Consider the following 18,877-nt stretch of genomic DNA (forward strand, 5'->3'; position numbering starts at 1 on the left):
TCAATTCTTCAAGCCACCAGTTGCCATCCACAACATGTAATTCGTAATCTCCCTGTAGGAGAATTTATCAGAGCAAGGAGAAGCTGTAGCAGCCCTCACACCTATTCAAAGGAATGCATCAATATGACAAATAGATTAAAAAACAGAGGATATTCAGATAGGGACATAGAAAGAGCAAAGGCTATAGCCAGCAATAGAACCAGGGAAACCCTCTTAAAAAACCAACATGAGAACAAGGGACAGAATCTCATCCCCCGTAAAGTTGTTTTTTCTACAACGTATAGCGAGGATTATGAAGATATTATCAAAATAATAAAAAGATATCTTCCAATATTGGAAGCAGATAATTAACTCAAAAATATTTTACGTCCAGGATGTCAGTTTGTTTCTAGAAGAGCATGTACAATAGGGAATATGGTCTCACCTTCTGTATTTTCCTCTGCCTCACAGGGCAAATCAAACACATGGTTAGATATTAAAGGTTCCTATGCTTGTGGTGGGAACAGATGTAATGTATGTAGATTTATGACCAACAAAAAAGTTTTTTCCTCTGAACAAGACAACAAGCCCATAAAGATGAAGACGTTCATAAACTGTAATACCAAATATGTTGTTTATTTGGCTTATTGTAACATTTGCAGAGTACAGTATATCGGGAGTACTATTCGTTCCCTTAAAAAGAGAATTGCGAAACATGTAACAGATGGTTCCAAATCTACAGATAAAAACATCTCTAGTCTCTCTAGACATTTTTACCACACACATAAAGGTGATTTTTCCTCCTTGGAAGTCACGGGCATAGAGAGGGTTACTATTCCAACCAGGGGAGGCAACAGAACACACAAACTTGCAATCGTGAGATGTTTTGGATTCTAGCATTAAACACTCGAATGCCGATAGGTTTAAACAATAAAACAGATACTTTGTATTTGTATTGAAAATTGTTATAACATACACAATGGGATATGTCATTTGAGTCTTTTGCTCCAACCCCGTGAAATAATGCATTGGTCATGTGACGTATGTTGGTACGTATAGCCACGTATTTTGGCAGTAAACGATAGAATATGCTGATAGATTTGAACAACTAAGTTGGTATTGTATGTTATATTTTAATGCTTTAAACATATACTATAATATATAAGTGTTTGTATTGTGGAAAGCATTTCCGCTGCCAATACGCAAGGGTTAATTAAGTACAAATCAATTCACCTGGTCATTTTCCTTTTTAAGATGGCAGATCACAGCGATTTTTAGATCATGAATAAGGACGTAAGCACATTAGTCCGAAACGTGGAGATCTCTTTGATGTTATGCTAAGATGTGACCTTTCAACTTTTAATATTTACACAATAAAAATTTGAAACTTTTAAGAAGATACCGAGTGCTGGAATACCTTCGTTTTCCATTTGTGCACGTCCCAGCCTGCCCCTGCATCCAGGCTAGTGACCCAACTCCTGAGGTTCACTCTCCAAGATCACTCCCAGTATCCGCCATCTGTAAAGAATCGTTTGGCCTGTTGCTACTGTTGGTTCAAATAAAGAACTGTAAGTTATCTTATGCACAACGTTGCCTCCGTCTGGCCCCTGCTATGGCTGTATAACCATCAAGGGCACCCCATCTATCCTCCAGGGACTCACACTACGGACACTAAGAGAGAACCTGTACCACAGCCTCTCCCTCATCTAATATCTTGGACACACCACCCGCTGGAGACCTGCCAGGCTGCAGGACAGCCCTCTGGTCCCCAAACCAAGCACCGTGACATTAGCATGCCTAGGTTGCAACCGCCAGCCACTCCAGTATTCTGGGCCCCGGCTGCCTCCATGCCCCAAGAAAAGACTAGGCCCAGGTGGGGGATGTTGCATATGTAAATATTTATCTGTTATGGTAAAAGACATAAAAAACATTTAAAATCAAAAGGGGATGCATTGTCATAAACTCATCCAATTGGTATTACTTTCCAACTCTTTTTTGCAATGAAAAAGTGACAATAACATTTAGAACCTGCTAAAGTCTCTCCTGCTAATTCATCTCCTCATGATCACTGGTTCCTGTACCCTAATGTATTATACTCATAATTTCCTGCAAACCCTTATCATGCCACCTGAACTGGGGTCAGTCTCATTAGTTGGGAAGGCTGTCGTCTCTAGAGATGATGTTTCCAGCAGTGGAAATATAAAAAAAATGCTATGACGGAATATCTCATTTTATAATGTCGTCTTTTGGAATACATATGATTGCTATGTCCTAGGACGATCCAATTATGTCAGTTTATAGTTGCTGACTTAACCAACATTGGGGCCAATAGTTATGTCGATATGTTGTCGAATCTTCCAATCAGATGTATAGTATATTTTTAAATCAAGTGTATAGTGTGTGCATAAAGGCTATATTGAAGTTTAATATTGACCAGATTTTCTGGAAAAAGATGAAATAAGGATGTGCCCTGCTGAACAAATTCTTGACATTGGAAGGGGGTCTTCCTGGAAACGTGGCAAATATTATAGTGTTTTTACTACAAATTCTGAGAAGTTCTATTACTGCAACCCCATAAATCATTACAGCTGAAGATGCTTTACATAGACAATTTTGCTATAGGATAATAAAGAAACAATTAAATGCATAAAGTATACATTGTTTCTGCAATTGGAGGTCTCCATACAGGGCACCACAAACACACATACACATATATAAATGCCTGTAAAATGCTTGTATTCCTACGCTAATTGTAGTGTCCTAACCCAGCAGCATAAGATACACACCAGCAGAAAGGAAGAGCGTATATATCATAAATCAATGTTGAACACAGAAAAGATTTATACCAGGGACACAAGACATATGCATTGTATGTTATAATGCAAGAAATTTTGTAACTAAAAGGTAATTTAAATAAATGAGACAATTGAAATGGGTGCCACAAAGCTACTATGTGTGAACATGCACTTAGGTTTTTATCTGATATAATATGTTGTGGGGATAAAGATAGAAAAACATCAAAATTATCCCTCGATTGAAATTCCTCAACTTGTCCCTAAACCAGGCCAGGAGGCTTGGGTCATAAAACCTGTACCCACAAGAACCAGACACGACCATAAAACCTAATTGCCCGCTGGGAGAATCTAAAACCCCCATCTTGCTATACACATCAAATAAATATGTGGCATGATACATATTTTGACCACATGCTTTTCCCTAATAACTTCATCCAGGTCTCTGCTGTTACTGTATTAAAGAGCACTGAATGTCACCCTAGCAACAGGAAACAATTAAATAATTCCTAAATTATTACAACTGATAGCATCATATTTAGTATATGTGTGGGACATTATGAGGAAAAAGATGGAAGTAAGACCAAGTTTGTAGGATCCATGCCTGGTAATATATAATCATATAAAGATTTTGAGGGATAAAAGTTTCATAAAAGACTTGGTCGTAAAAGGTCATTAACATACACCAAGCCATTCTCATGTCGTTACAGGGCTACGAGGGGATGTTGTCACCAAAGCATGTTGTCCTCCTTTGGAGATCACTAACGGATAGATTGATCGCTTATTTCTGCTTCCTGAGGCACCAGACTTATATCTTCCTGCAATGTAGCAAGTTCTGTTTTTTATCCTTTTTATTTTATCAAACTATTTTGTTTTGCATTGTTTGTGTATGTCTGTTTATTTTATGATAACCACTTTGTTTCTAAACACTGTCCTTTTTGTTATTTAAATTTCAATTTAATAAGAGCTTTCCTGTATTCTAACGATTCCATGAACTCAGAAAAGGCATTAGTTGAAAAACTAGTGAGTGTAATATTGTATTTGGGCATAGTCGGGTTGGACCCCCTTTTGCCTTCAGAACTGCCTCAATTCTTCGTGGCATAGATTCAACAAGGTGCTGGAAGCATTCCTCAGAGATTTTGGTCCATATTGACATGATGGCATCACACAGTTGCCGCAGATTTGTCGGCTGCACATCCATGATGCAAATCTCCCGTTCCACCACATCCCAAAGATGCTCTATTGGATTGAGATCTGGTGACTGTGGAGGCCATTTGAGTACAATGAACTCATTGTCATGTTCAAGAAACCAGTCTGAGATGATTCCAGCTTTATGACATGGCGCACTATCCTGCTGAAAGTAGCCATCAGATGTTGGGTACATTGTAGTCATAAAGGGATGGACATGGTCAGCAACAATACTCAGGTAGGCTGTGGCGTTGCAACGATGCTCAATTGGTACCAAGGGCCCCAAAGAGTGCCAAGAAAATATTCCCCACACCATGACACCACCACCACCAGCCTGAACCGTTGATACAAGGCAGGATGGATCCATGCTTTCATGTTGTTGACGCCAAATTCTGACCCTACCATCCGAATGTCGCAGCAGAAATCGAGACTCATAAGACCAGGCAACGTTTTTCCAATCTTCTACTGTCCAATTTCGATGAGCTTGTGCAAATTGTAGCCTCAGTTTCCTGTTCTTAGCTGAAAGGAGTGGCACCCGGTGTGGTCTTCTGCTGCTGTAGCCCATCTGCCTAAAAGTTCGACGTACTATGCGTTCAGAGATGCTCTTCTGCCTACCTTGGTTGTAACGGGTGGCGATTTGAGTCACTGTTGCTTTTCTATCAGCTCGAACCAGTCTGCCCATTCTCCTCTGACCTCTGGCATCAACAAGGCATTTCCACCCACAGAACTGCCGCTCACTGGATGTTTTTTCTTTTTCAGACCATTCTCTGTAAACCCTAGAGATGGTTGTGTGTGAAAATCCCAGTAGATCAGCAGTTTCTGAAATACTCAGACCAGCCCTTCTGGCACCAACAACCATGCCACGTTCAAAGGCACTCAAATCACCTTTCTTCCCCATACTGATGCTCGGTTTGAACTGCAGGAGATTGTCTTGACCATGTCTACATGCCTAAATGCACTGAGTTGCCGCCATGTGATTGGCTGATTAGAAATTAAGTGTTAACGAGCAGTTGGACAGGTGTACCTAATAAAGTGGCCGGTGAGTGTATATGACGAGTAATGGCAACTAAAATAACTTAGGTTTTGGTGGGCTGAGAGCAGGCTTCCTTCCTGAACCCAAATCTGTGATCTTGACATATGTCCTACCTACATTGATAAAAAAAGGGGTGCAATGTTTGAGGAAGACTTGATCTCATCTGCATGTCTGTAAAGATCACAATGTTGAATCCTTTATTGGAAATAACTTGGTCCGATTGCAAATTTTTGACTCTTCCCCCTTCGTAACCGTATGTTATAGTGTGTGAATATGTCAGTACCTCAATGTACAGTTACATTGTACGCCTACAGTTCATACAGTTCATTTTAATTTATAATATATTTTAATGTAGTGCCACTATTAAAATCATATGATGGCACCCACATAGTTAAATATCCCCTTTTTGTATCTCCTTTCTCATAACACCCCCTTCTATCAACCCTTTTAAATCAGCTAATTTATTTTTAACAGTTTATACACAATTTACAAAACACTTACACCCCCCACACACATTTAATCCCACCTTTATGTAGACCCCAATTTATGCCCCTTTTTCCTTACATCCCACTTACAATAGCCCCCATTTCTCATGCCCCCTCAAATTAAAAATAAAAACAGATTATTCACCTTTCCTCTACCCCCTGCAGCAGCTGCAATGAGGTCATCACATGGTGATGGCCAGCCTCAGCCACACAAAGAAGTAGCAGAGGCACAATGGTGGAGCAGGGAATCAAACCGCTCCCTGCTACACCATTGCAGTCAACTGTTTCTTTGTCAGGAGGCCCTGCCTTGGCCCGCTTCTATAGCAGACCCTGTAGTAGATACTATGGTAGTAATTCAGCCACTGATCCTGTTCATATGCAACAATTTTCTTTTCACGAAGCAGAACAAATAATATATCATTGCATAAAGCAATAAGAAAAGCAACAGCTCCAAACCTTAAAGAATACTTTGATGATAAAAGTGCAGAGTTCTTGTTCCTAATAGTATATTTCCTCCTGAAGCTTCTCAAGTAACATTATAATTAGGTGCAAGAAGTAAACTGTGGTTGAAGTTTGTTCATTTCTTTGATGTTGAAAGAACTTCTGTATCTTCTCAAGTGATAAAATTTATAGTAAACTATTATCTCTTAATTAAACAAGATATTCGATACTTCTCTTGCCGGCTTCCATACTTTACTTGGCAAAGATAATTGTAACAGTTACGCAAGGCAAATCTCTTTGACAGCCATTACACAAGAACAAGTATACTTCAAACAAAGTATTCAAATATGCTTTCTTAAGTAAATGCACAGAGTGTATTAAACAGGGGTCTATTGTTTCCAGTGTTACCTATACTGTGCAATGTACTACAGTAGCACTGGATATAAAGATAATTCCTATCTCTGTAATGGGGCTTAAAAGTCACTCCCTTCACTGATTCAATGTTATTAGCGATTGTAGGGAGTTTTACAGATAATATAATATAAAGTTATAAGGCACTAGTTGTTTATAGTCCTTCATCTCCAGAGAAATGACAGGTTCTTAGTCCCCAGCGCTGGCCGCACATGCGTGGTAAACAGTCTAGGATCCACCACCACTTGCAGTCTTCACCCTCCGGTGTGCGCGCACATGTGCTGCACACAGTGTAATTCTCCATACAGCATACTTACTTGTATGTAGAAGGTCTGCCTCCTCTACGATACAAGGGTGGGAGTGAAGCATCATGGGACTTGTAGTCCCAATGCATAGTGTGGCAGCCTTTTTGCTTTCTCGGTTCCCGCCTGTAGGAATAAAGAGGTAATTTTTGGTAAAAATAACAATTACCACAACATTTAAGTGAAAGTTATTGTATTTTTAGCAATAGAGGGTGTATTAATCACACCCATGAGTTTGATTTGGAGGTCAGGAACCGTGCAACCCCTTTAATGTCTAAAACCCACAATACAATACAGTACAACTTTATTGATCCCCCGGGGGGAAATCATTTTGTACAAAGTGTACCGGCAATTGTTACACAGTTAGACACAAGTTTAACAATAAAAATTGGTGCATTCTTATATGTTGCTAGTTCCTTGGTTGCATAAAAACAGTTACAGGACATTGCAATACAGAACAATACAGGTTACATGACACATTATATATGGGGAAGCAATTACGGTACAAAAATATACCAGTCACTTTAACACATGGAGAGCTGTGGCTGCCATTGGAGCCTTGGTGTATCGTCCTCCTGACTTGCTGTAAGGCCCTGGTTGTGATCACTTACATTTCAGGTGCTCCAATGAAGCTGCTACTGATGCTCTTGGCAGCCAGGACCCATTACCGGCGCTCTGTTGCAACCAGTTGTGCGACATGGAGTTTCTACTGCTGATGATCAGCTTGGTGGGGAGTGATAGAGTGAGAGGACAAGTTAATGCCGCAGGGCTGGGTGAGAGGGTTGGGGGGTTCAGAAGCCGGAGCCAATGCACAGACAGCCACCTACAACAGTACCATCTTGACAGTGCATTTTTAATAAGTGCCACTGCAAGTACACAAGATTCAGGAAGTCAGGGAGGACTCAGGGAGGACAGGGAAACAGATTTGCATTTACACAGACCAATAGCATGAAAGGTGCAGAGAAAGACGAGAAGCGCTGGGACTTCTGGTGCCAAATTAAGCAGACATACCTGTGGATGAAAGAAATGAGTGATGGTGAGACCAGGTGAAAGTGATATTGAAGATGATGATGATGGAGTGCAAGGCCATATTCTATAATGCTACATTCTGGAATAATTCTGTACAATTAAATGTTTACACTTAGAAAAGTTGCACTAGGTAAGACCACAAGTGAGTCGGATTCAGCTAACTTCCATCAAACTTGCAGGTGTAACAGGCTAGAGTATACCCGCAGCCTAGATTATACCCGGGGTGTGGCCTAGCCCAGAGTATTCCCCCCCCCAGGCCAGAGTATACCCACGTCATAGTTGCCCCCTTTGCCCGAGACTATACATATTATATATCAAAATGACTGAAAAAAATAGGGAATTCATTAATAAATCAGTTCATTTTGAGTTCATTTTAAAAAAGTACTATAAATTACAAAAAAATCCTTTTCCACTGTTAACCCCAAACAAGGTAGCATGCAATAAAAGATGTATGGCCCTTAAACAACCGTATATGAAAATTTGCTAAAAATGCCCCAATCACTAGAGTATTTTTAGGCTGCATCACTAAGGGGTTAAAAAATGTCCCTGTGTGAAGATAATTTCTCATTAATGTAACCATTTTGTCCCTTAAAAACAAAATAGTTGTCCTTGCATACAACTCTTTACGGACATGTGGTGTAAACATGGTGTTCACATTTACACTGTTTAACCGGTTAAGGACTGGGCCCTTTCCTGTTTTTTAATGTCCATTTTTCACTCCCCACCTTCAAAAATCTATAACTTTTTTATTTTTACACGTAAAGAGCTGTGTGATGGCTTGTTTTCTGCGTAACAAATTGCACTTCATAGTAATGGTATTAAATATTCCATGTACTCGGAAGCGGGAAAAAAATTCCAAATGCAGTGAGAATGGTGAAAAAACGCATTCGCGCCATTTTCTTGTGGGCTAGGATATTACGTCTTTCACTGAGCACCCCAAATGACATGTCTACTTTATTCTTTGGGTCGGTACGATTAAGGGGACACCAAATTTGTATAGGTTTTATAATGTTTTCATACATTTTCAAAAATTAAAACATCCTGTACAAAAATTATTTTTTTGATTTTGCCAACTTCTGGCGCTAATAACTTTTTTATACTTTGGTGTACGGAGCTGTGGGTGGTGTCATTTTTTGCGAAATTTGATTTGTATTTTCAATGATATCATTTTTAGGACTGTACGACCTTTTGATCACTTTTTATAGATTTTTTTATATTTTTCAAAATGGCAAAAAAGTGCCATTTTCGACTTTGGGCGTTACGGGGTTAAACGCATTGAAAAAACTTTATCATATTTTGATAGATCAGGCATTTTTGGACGTGTCGATACCTAATATTTACTGTTTAATTATATTTATGTCAGTTCTAGGGAGAGGGGGGTGATTTGAAATTTTTGGATTTTTTATTATAATTTTTTTTTTAAACTTTTTTTTATTTTTATTTTTACTATTTTTCAGACTCCCTAGGGTACTTCAACCCTAGGTTGTCTGATCGATCCTATCTTATATGGGGATTTTCCTCCTCATTCATTACAATGTGCTATCAGCACACTGGTTAAATAAGTTAACTGGTTAACTGGTTAACTAAGCGCAATTTTATCACTATATAAATACAACATGTGAGCCTAGACTAACATCCTTTTTACATTGCGTTTACGCAAATGCAGTGTAAACATAATGTGCAAATTGTGTATACATAACAGTTGTGTAATTATTGGCTTTGATGTAAACTCAAAGCCAAGGGAATAGGTTACTTTATATCTCCTGGTATAGAGATTGTGTCGGGGATTGCGTCGCACGCGATTGGATTGTGACGCAATCCTGCCAGCTTTCAGCCGTTGGACGGTCCGATGGATTCAGACTTAACACTCAAGTTTGTGTCGCAAGCCATGCACTTACATGCACCGGGAAGAAGAAGGTGAACTCTGGCGGACCTGAGCGCGAAGCGACACATGCAGGATATCGGGTGCAGGATCTATGTAGATCGCGGCAGATGTGCATTCCGGTGGACATTCCGGAGCGGGGATCGCGATTCTGACAGGTAAGTAAATGTGCCCATTATGCTGCACATTGTACAGCATATTTATCAGTGCATGAATGCGTGCACTTAAGTGTATAAATGTGTGTAAAAGTGTATAAATCTGTAAGTATAGAACAATGTATAATTTTTGTGGGTGTAGGGGGGCCCCATTCAGAAGTCTGATATGGGGCCCTGCCTCTCAGAGTTCAGGGGTATAATGTGGCCTAGGCCGGACTATACACAGGCCTGAGGGGTATATTCAGTTCCAGTTCTCTTAACGTTCGGGCCGGACATTCGGGCATGCACACAATACGAGCTTGATGTAAGTTAGTCACATCAGACTGGCTCGTGGGTTTTAGGCCGTAGAATCAGTAAAGTAATAAATTAAGCAAATCTAAAGATACTTTCTTGTGCTTTGTTGGCTCATTAATATAAATGTACAAAAGAGTATCCCTTTATGTGGTCATGGAAATTTTCTTTACCTTATTAATGCCTTTGATTTTGTGCCCTTATTTAATCTGTACCAACTTAATGAAGACCAGGAAGCCTTGACAAGAAGAATATAATTTATGATATTTAAACAACAGCCTTGATCTAGTTTTTTATTATATATCATGGAATTGTCAGGTGGAATGGTGTTTTAGGATTGAAACATAAAAGAAAGGTGAAAGAACCATCAGGTCAGAGGTTGGGAGCATTGGGTCATTTAGAAAAACTTTGGAAGGATCTTAAAAGATGTTTGCTTACTGTGGAGTCTGGCTAGACACACCATGGAGATGACCTGGACAAATACGGAACAGATGTTAAACAGCTGAAATATCCCAATCCAAGTAATCCACTACATAGTCTTAATACTGAAATGTTAAGGTACAAAGGATGTATATTAAATGTGGAGGTGAAAAGTAGGCGTGAACCTGTGCCTTATTTTAGGGCAACTTGTAATAAAAGTTATGTTTTACGTTATTGTTGTACCTTATTACTTCTACGGGCAAACTTCTTACAATAGAGGCTTAGTATATGTCATGTCAGCAATAGCATACATAAGCAATATAGGTCAAAGTTTAACTCTGAAAACATTAGTGAATTCAGAGTACTGTACGGTTCTCGTATAAGCCATACCAAAATATACATGGAAAAGACATAATAATTAAAGGGATCCGGTTATGAGGATAAAAACCCACAAACCTCCACCATCCTGTTATGGAGGACAACGTCCAGATCACAATGATGTCCTTCAATATTCTGGGAGATACAACAATATATTGAAATAGACCTTCCTATGATGCATAAATAGTCAAGGGGGGGGGGCAAGGACAGCCCCTCCTATAGTTCTGAGACTTATAGTTCAGGTACATCATCACAAGTCTGGGTGGCAGCTGTTGAAGGTGACTTAGAATAATGGAATTGTCTTATGGGACATAAATTAAACCAGGAAAGGTGAACCTGTGTGACCGTTCTCAGTCCCCAGTGACTCCTTAAGTCATATGTATGAAACATTTAAAATTATTTTTCTGTCTAATTCTCAATCTCCTGGATTACAGAAGGACATCACTGTGATCCTGTAACCATGCTGTATAACATCTAGGTGAAGGCTTGTGGGCCTATATGCTCATGACATAAGCTATGGAAGAATTTAGAAGATGCATTGATGCATACTGTATTTACATTTTTGCAATTATTACCTTTTTTCTATTGAAACTCATCAACTCAATCCTGCAGGAGTTCTCTGCATCAAGTCCCACAGATCTTTAGGATAATATTGTAACCTTTTCCCCATGAAGTAATATACATGTTCATCTTTACAAGAAGGTAAGCGGAGAGAAGATTACTCATATCCATACCTACATGTTGCATAAAATCCATTTCCTATAAAATAATTAAAACAGAAGTGAGATTTTTTTGTTTGTGTAACCAGAAACTGCCTATGTACCAGTAGCTGCCATCTATTAGCTACTAAGTAGCACCTTGGTAAGCAAGATACACAAACATAACTAAGGTGGTACATACCTGGACCTAAGTCCCTGGCCATGTTCCGAAGGAGACGCCAATATAATCACTGATGTGTTTTAAGGATGAGCATAGATTGGATACATCTACCAGCTCAATCTAGATTCATGTACATAGGAACATTTTAATCTGTTCATTTAGAATAAAAAATAAGACAAGTTTACCTTTTAACTACAATGGAAAGTGCTGGACGTGATAGGAGTGATTTATTTTGTAATTACTGCATTGGCCGGGCCATTACAAATGTATATTGAAAAATAATAACATTTATTGTGGAAACTTAAAAACCCTTTTTAAATTTCTGGGCAACATGTCATAAATTATATATCATAGTTTATAGTATCATAGTTTATACGGTTGAAAAAAGACACATGTCCATCAAGTTCAACCAAGTTATGTATATACTGTACAAATTAATCATACTAGTGTGTTTCAGGGAATACTGAATTTTCCCTATGGATTATGTGTATCCCCTTGTTTTATCATATGATTTTTTACTTCTATTTTCATAGAAACCTGTCTTACTTGACTTTATTCATGTTTCTTTTTAAAATTCCATCATAATGGGCTCACATATCTTCCTTGGCATAACATGCATGTGGAAAAACAGGTAAGATGTGTTTCAGCCTATATGGCCTATATTATCTCCATGAGTGATCCCTGGCTGCCACTAACATTAATGCCCTTCCCTCTACCATGTACTCAGGGATCCCCAACACATAGCCTCTCCCTCTTTTTGCAATCCAAGCTTTGTGCTAAAGCCAGCCACTTTCTAGATCTCTTCTTGCTGTCATTCTATAGGAATCTTCATTTTTTACTTCCAGGGGATAAAAATCTGTCCATGGTCACACAGGTGTACGTCTCCTTATAATGCAGAAATTAATCGGAGCACCTGTGTGACATTACAACACCATGGGCAGATTTCTATCCCCAACCAATGAAAATTCCTATAGAATAACAGCAAGCAGAGATCTAGAAAATCGTTAGGAATTAATACAGAAAGAATTTGGGAAAATTGGTAAACTTATCATTATAAAAACAATTATTTATTTAAAAACTAAACAATCCCTTTAATCATTTTAATTATGCTACAGATCCAGTTCAATATGCAATTATGTATAACATAGGTCTTGTACACACAGCTTTATTGATAACTCTAGCAGATCTTCAATATAGTTTTATTTTGTTTTATTTAAGGAGCATATTGAATTATTGTTAGTGCTTAATTCCTTTATATGCATAATTATTTTTAATGAAAACAACTTCAAATGAATGAATACAATAGCTGAAAGAAAATAACTCCAGAAGTGGTACTTGTCCATTAGGACAGCCAATTTCATGTCATGTCATTCGTACTTTAAATGACTTCCCATGACATATTTTTATGGGTTTTTTTATTTGCATTTATTTATGTTTTACAAATTTATTTACATTCTAAGCCTTGATCATGAGATGTGAATATCAGAAATTGGGAGCACCCAGCTACGCCCTACACTCCCATTCACTCTTTATGTAGTGCCAGAGATAGCGAAGCACCGTGCTCTGTAATTTCTGACAAATCCATATTACTGAATGGTGTGGCAGGATGCATGCTCCACCTGGTGAGACCATCATTCTTGTAATGGTGGACGTCTATTCTGTTCTTGTGATCATTGGGGTTCTAGCCGTTGATAATTTTCTGAATCGACTGAATTTTCTGGCACACTGGTTATTTTCTGTCCGGTCACATCTTCTAGTTACAGAAGAAATGCCCCTTTTTTCAAAGGAGTTAAAACAGCCTAAAAATGGTCTAGAATATTCAGTAAATTGAGGTTCGTAAGTAAGACGCTGAGAGTCAAAACATGTTGACCCCGTTGCTTTACCTTTTTGTTGGATGTTATGTGTTTTATATTTTATATAAATATCATCTGGATAAGACCCTACAAGTTCATTCTGAGTGCCAGTCTCCTCTTCTATTTTACTGGATTCACGACGGCCGTGATTGGACTTTTCGTGCACCAGTGGAATCACAAGTGGTCTGCCATTCCAGCAGAATCTTGCATGTGGGTTAGCTGGCATGTTCTACCCTTGGGTAGTTTGTTTCAGTGTATGCAGTGCGCAAATCACTGGCATATACAGATTGATACATCTCTCCATTGCTTCTGAACTTGTCTTTCTTAACATGTGTCTATTAGAATGAGAAAAATGTTTTTGCTTTCTCACAGAAATCGCGGCTCACAAGTTCATGGGTCTGGTATTGCAGCTTAGCTCCGTTCGCTTCAATGGAGAAAATCTCTGGGTGAAAGTAGACATATATTTTTTTATTATTATCCTGGTACAACCTCTTTAAGTGTAGCTGGACAAAATCAGTAAGTAACAGGCTAATTTTAATGCGCCATGACCAGCCTGAGAGCAGATTTCTCAAGGAAGTTCTCTTCATTATTGTAAACACTGAATGTATTTTCCAGCTCTGAACAAGGCATATTGTTTCATTCATCCTATTGTATCAATTCATGTTTGTGTCGTAAATATTGCACTTCTTTCTTTTCTAAAATGAAATAAATAAAATTAGATGGTATGTATTTCCATAATGAAGTTAATTACTGGCTTTTTTGTATTTGCAAACCAAATGCAGCCAGACCACACAGGGCTTGTGCTGCTCATTCCCCATAAATTCACTTAAATATTTCCATATTTAGTAAAAGAACCTCACATTGTGCTTCTATTGCAAGGAAAAGTGTGGTACAGAAAAGTGAAAAAGAAAACAGTTTTGAACCGTTGGCCAAATAAAATAACCTTCTTGAGATCACGGAGGGCAATAGAAGTCTATGGCTCCTTGACCCCTTACGAACGCATGATATATTTATACGTCACATGCCGGCTGCGGGTATATGGTGAGGGCTCACCAGCTAAGCCTTCTCCATAAAAGGTGGGGCGTTTTCTGCATAACACCCACTGTCAGTGCTGACAGCGATCGTGGGTGCTAACCCTGTAAATGCCTCCGGCAAAGTTGCCTGAGGCAATTAAATTTCGATGGCACTTGGGCGCCGCCATTTAGGATTTGATCAGTGGAGGTTACTATGACAGCCTCGGGTCATACAAAGACCCAAGGATATCTGATTTTAGCCCATGTATTACAATGTGCGATTTGCACATTGTAATATATGAGGTAGAAAATCCCCATATACTGCCATACTGTATTATAGCAGTATATGGTAGGATCAATCAGACAACCTAGGGTTAAAGTATCCCAGGGGGGTTTGAAAAATAGGAAAAAAACTAATAAAAAAAGTTTTAAAAAATTACAAAAAAATTAAGATTTAAATCACCCCCCTTTCACTAGAACTGATATAAATGTAACTATGCTAGGTATCACCACGTCCCAAAAAGTCAGTTCTATAAAAACATAATAAGTTTTTTCCGGCGTTAAATCCCATAATGGAAAATAGTGGCCAAAGTTGAAAATGCCACTTTTTTGCCATTTTCAAAAATACTTAAAAATTTTATAAAAAGTGATCAAAAGGTCGTACAGTCCTTAAAATGGTGGCATTAAAAACATCATCAAAAGTCTAAAAAAATGACACCACACACAGCTCTGTATACTAAAGTAAGAAGATTTATTAGCACCAGAAGATGGCAAATTGAAGAATTTTTTTTGTAAAGGAGGTTTTAATTTTTGCTAATGTAAGAAAATATTATAAAACCTATATAAATTTGGTATCTCATGATTACATTTGTTAGATGTTTAAGTGAGTCATAAAACAGAAAAGTGAATGTACAGAATATAGAAGGCTTGAAAGTAGAGCAAGTGGATATGTTTCGGTTTTTCATAGTTTCGGTGGATGCAGCACAGTCTTGTGTAATCCTGATAATTTCTATGTAATTAACTAAAATTATTTTAATTCATTGCATTAGCAAAATATAAAACGTTTTAAATAAAGCATATCTCTTATTTTTTTTTCTCATAATCTAATCACAAATAATTCATGTGAATAAATCAGTCAGTACTATAGAATTAAATATTATAGGAGGTCGATCTACAATTTTGCATTGGGGCCCAGAAGTTTTTAAGATCTGAATATATAGTCTAAATTATTATTAGGCCACCAATACTGTTGAAAGAATGAGGACAAATTTAGACCATCATTGTAGCTTCTTTCCAGGGTCTCTCTGTACAGGAAGAATGGTGGGTCCAGAAGGAGGACCTCCAAAGATAATGAAGCCCTGTCCACACCTTCTCACTTTTCCTGCAGTTCCAAACAGCCAAAGAAGAGTCGCTTTACAATAGTGCTGAGAGCAGCATTTCTTAAGTTGCCTGGGACTGCAGGAAGACTCATTGTTTGGTGAATTCTGTCCTGGGGTGATGGCCTGAGTGCCCGCAGAAAGGGCTCTGAGTGCCACCTCTGGCACCTGTACCATAAGTTCCCCACCACTGCCCTAGGGGAATATTCAACCACCACACAGCTGTTGACTGGCAAGAACCTCAATGGTGCAAGGTTACAGTGCTAACCACTGAACCACTGTCCAGGAAACAACTTCATCCCTTTTTTATCAGATTAGTATATTTCAAACTTACTAGAGTAAACTACTAAACTATAGAAAGTTGTAAAAATCACCTTTGCCTCAAAACAAGGTAAATGTAGGTCTGAATGTGAGTCCACGCACCAGCTAATGGGGACATGTATCTTTATTTCTGCATTTTTTTTTTATTTTTAAGGCTTTTTTGTTGTCTTTCAACTTTTCACTGTATACTCATTTTTAAGTACACATTTGTCTGAACTTTGTGCAATGTGCCTTATTCATCTTTATTTTCCAGATGTTCTGTGCAATATTTGTCTAATCTATCACTTTTTTCTTTATTTTTCCAACTGTTTAGGCCTTGGATCAGGTGCAGAGGAAGGATTGCGTGCAATACTGAAGTACAGCTGCGCAGTTACTTTCCATGCAAGGACATTATATTGCATATGGCAGGATATGGCGTGTTTTTATTTCCTTGGACCATGTTTGAACATGTAAATTTTAATAACTTCACAAGCTTTAAATGTTTAAAATTTACACATAAAGCTTCTTGGCATTGAAAGTTTGGACTGCTCCTTTTTTAATTTATACATTTTTGCATTCACAGTTTATTGAAATGTATTGGTTTCTTCTAAATTTAGCTAGTTTTCAATAATTTGATATGCGGCACATTTGTTTCTATAAGTTGTAATTTACAGCTTTAGTCATTTTGATATGTCAACATCTCCCTGGGGTGCGACTAGAGTGCGTAAAGATGTAGGCCACTGCCTTAAATGCATATGTCCAAAATTTACAGAAGTGTCCACTCCTGTACAAAACCTCCCTTACATGGCTTATGTCCAAGTGGATTTGCAACATTTGCAACAAAAAGTTACAAAAACAAAAGTCGCACCTTCCAGGATAGAAAAAACTAAACATGGAACAAAAGACAAACGACCAGAACATATATAAGGCCTAATAAACCAAAATTCTTAATTATATAAAAAAAATTTTAAGATACATGTCTCCAATGAATAACATAGATAACAGAGTAAACAAAGTTTACATGTTTGGCCTCATTACTCATGGGATAATCAGAGGTTTATATATTTAAGCTTCATAACATTTATTATAATGAGTTACAATCTACAATTTTTTTCTCTATGCAAAACTTGAAACTGGGAGATAAAGGTCCTGTTTAAGTATCTTATTAAATTTATGGTGCAAGAATCAAACTTGTCAAACTTTATGAACAAACAAGAAGTTTTGAGTAGGGCATATAGGCATCAAAGGTCCCCTCTCTGCTTTGCCAGAGCAATGCCCCATATGATTTTTTCCTCTTTACTGTCGTTCTAATAAATGAATCCATAAAATGTAAAAACAACATAAACCATACAATGTTCAAACAGAAGGAAAGACAAAAATATACACAACTGCAACATAACCATAATGTATTTTTTTGATACAAACCATATCCAGTTCTATCCCTGCTATAAAACTTATTGCAGTTTTTGTTAAATGATTTCTTTTAAAAGTACAATTCCATTAAACCTCACAACCATAACCTACTATTTCGTCTTCAAAGCAGACATTTTTCCCCCGTGACGTGTGTTCACCCTTTGAACTTCTGCTCACCACAATGCTGCAATTGTTCGGGCAGTTTATGTTATCTTTAATGGAATAAAACTGTTCAACAGAAGAAGCAGTAGACAGACCTTGGTTATTCTGGTGAACCGTGAAAATGTGAGTTTAATGAGAAAACTGTTCTCAAACAAAGAGTTATCTGTGCCTCTTCTATCATGATTTGGAAGAACCGCACATCATCAAGAGTTACTGTGCACCATCATGTTTCAGGAGATATCAGGTGCACAAGAATGTCCTTCTACCAGATCTGATATATTCTATCATCTCTTCACTGAGGGCAGACGCTTTATCATGACTTTTATCTAGGAAACAGAATATGACTTCCTGATGGAAGACAAGAGGTTAAAGGGTTTTTCTTCTAACTAAACAAACTTCTGGAAGAAACCTGCAGTAATGAAAGTTCCTGTGCTAGTATTCTTCCAAATAATTAGGATTTCATCAAGTTATGTGCTTTGATGGGCAGCACATGGCCTGATATTTTTTATTACATGGACCCTGTCTGATGTAAAAATAACAACCAACCACTTACTGCTCTCTGGCACTCCAGACAAGTATGGTGCCACACGTCACTGCCAGCCACTGTTTCTATACAGAGGGTCAACAGTGAACAAGCGTCACTAGCGTGCTCCCACTAATACAAGCCGCGCCATAAATAAAGGCTGGCAGTGACAGCAGGCACCCCTCGGTCCCAGAGAACTGGATATAAGAAAGCATAGGCTGTTATGTTTACAGCCTTTCTAAATCTTTCTAAAATTGTGGCCATGGGACTCACAATCAAATCAACCAACCAGTATGTTTTTGGACATTCTGTAAATATAGCGAGATCTTGGTTGGGGTCCCTGCTGCTTTAGCCCCAAATCTTAGCTCCTTCTGTATTATAGATAAGTGGAAATGTTAACTAATAACTATGAATTCCCTAATAGGGTGTTAACATTCTAGATTTCTAAATGAGGTACATTGATAATCTGAAGCATTGTTCCTTTGGTTTGCTTCTTAAATTATGATTTACAGTGCTGATAGCAAGTTTGCGGCCAGATATAGAGGTACATCCCCATAGAAGGCTATGGCGCC

The 18,877-nt window shown here is 38.1% G+C and overlaps 1 long non-coding RNA gene across 2 annotated transcripts in view; it reads left to right on the plus strand.

Moving 5' to 3' along the window:
• The window catches only part of LOC140134034 (uncharacterized), a 33,846-nt gene extending 17,152 nt beyond the window's left edge, over window positions 1-16,694 (plus strand). For both annotated transcript variants that reach the window (XR_011856031.1, XR_011856030.1), the window contains exons 2-3: window positions 3,482-3,596; window positions 16,542-16,694. This is a non-coding gene — a long non-coding RNA (uncharacterized lncRNA). The remainder of the gene's footprint in view (window positions 1-3,481; window positions 3,597-16,541) is intronic.
• The last annotated feature ends 2,183 nt before the right edge of the window (window positions 16,695-18,877 follow it).

The sequence above is a fragment of the Engystomops pustulosus genome, chromosome 5 (assembly GCF_040894005.1).
Source record: "Engystomops pustulosus chromosome 5, aEngPut4.maternal, whole genome shotgun sequence".
NCBI classification, from domain to species: domain Eukaryota; kingdom Metazoa; phylum Chordata; class Amphibia; order Anura; family Leptodactylidae; genus Engystomops; species Engystomops pustulosus.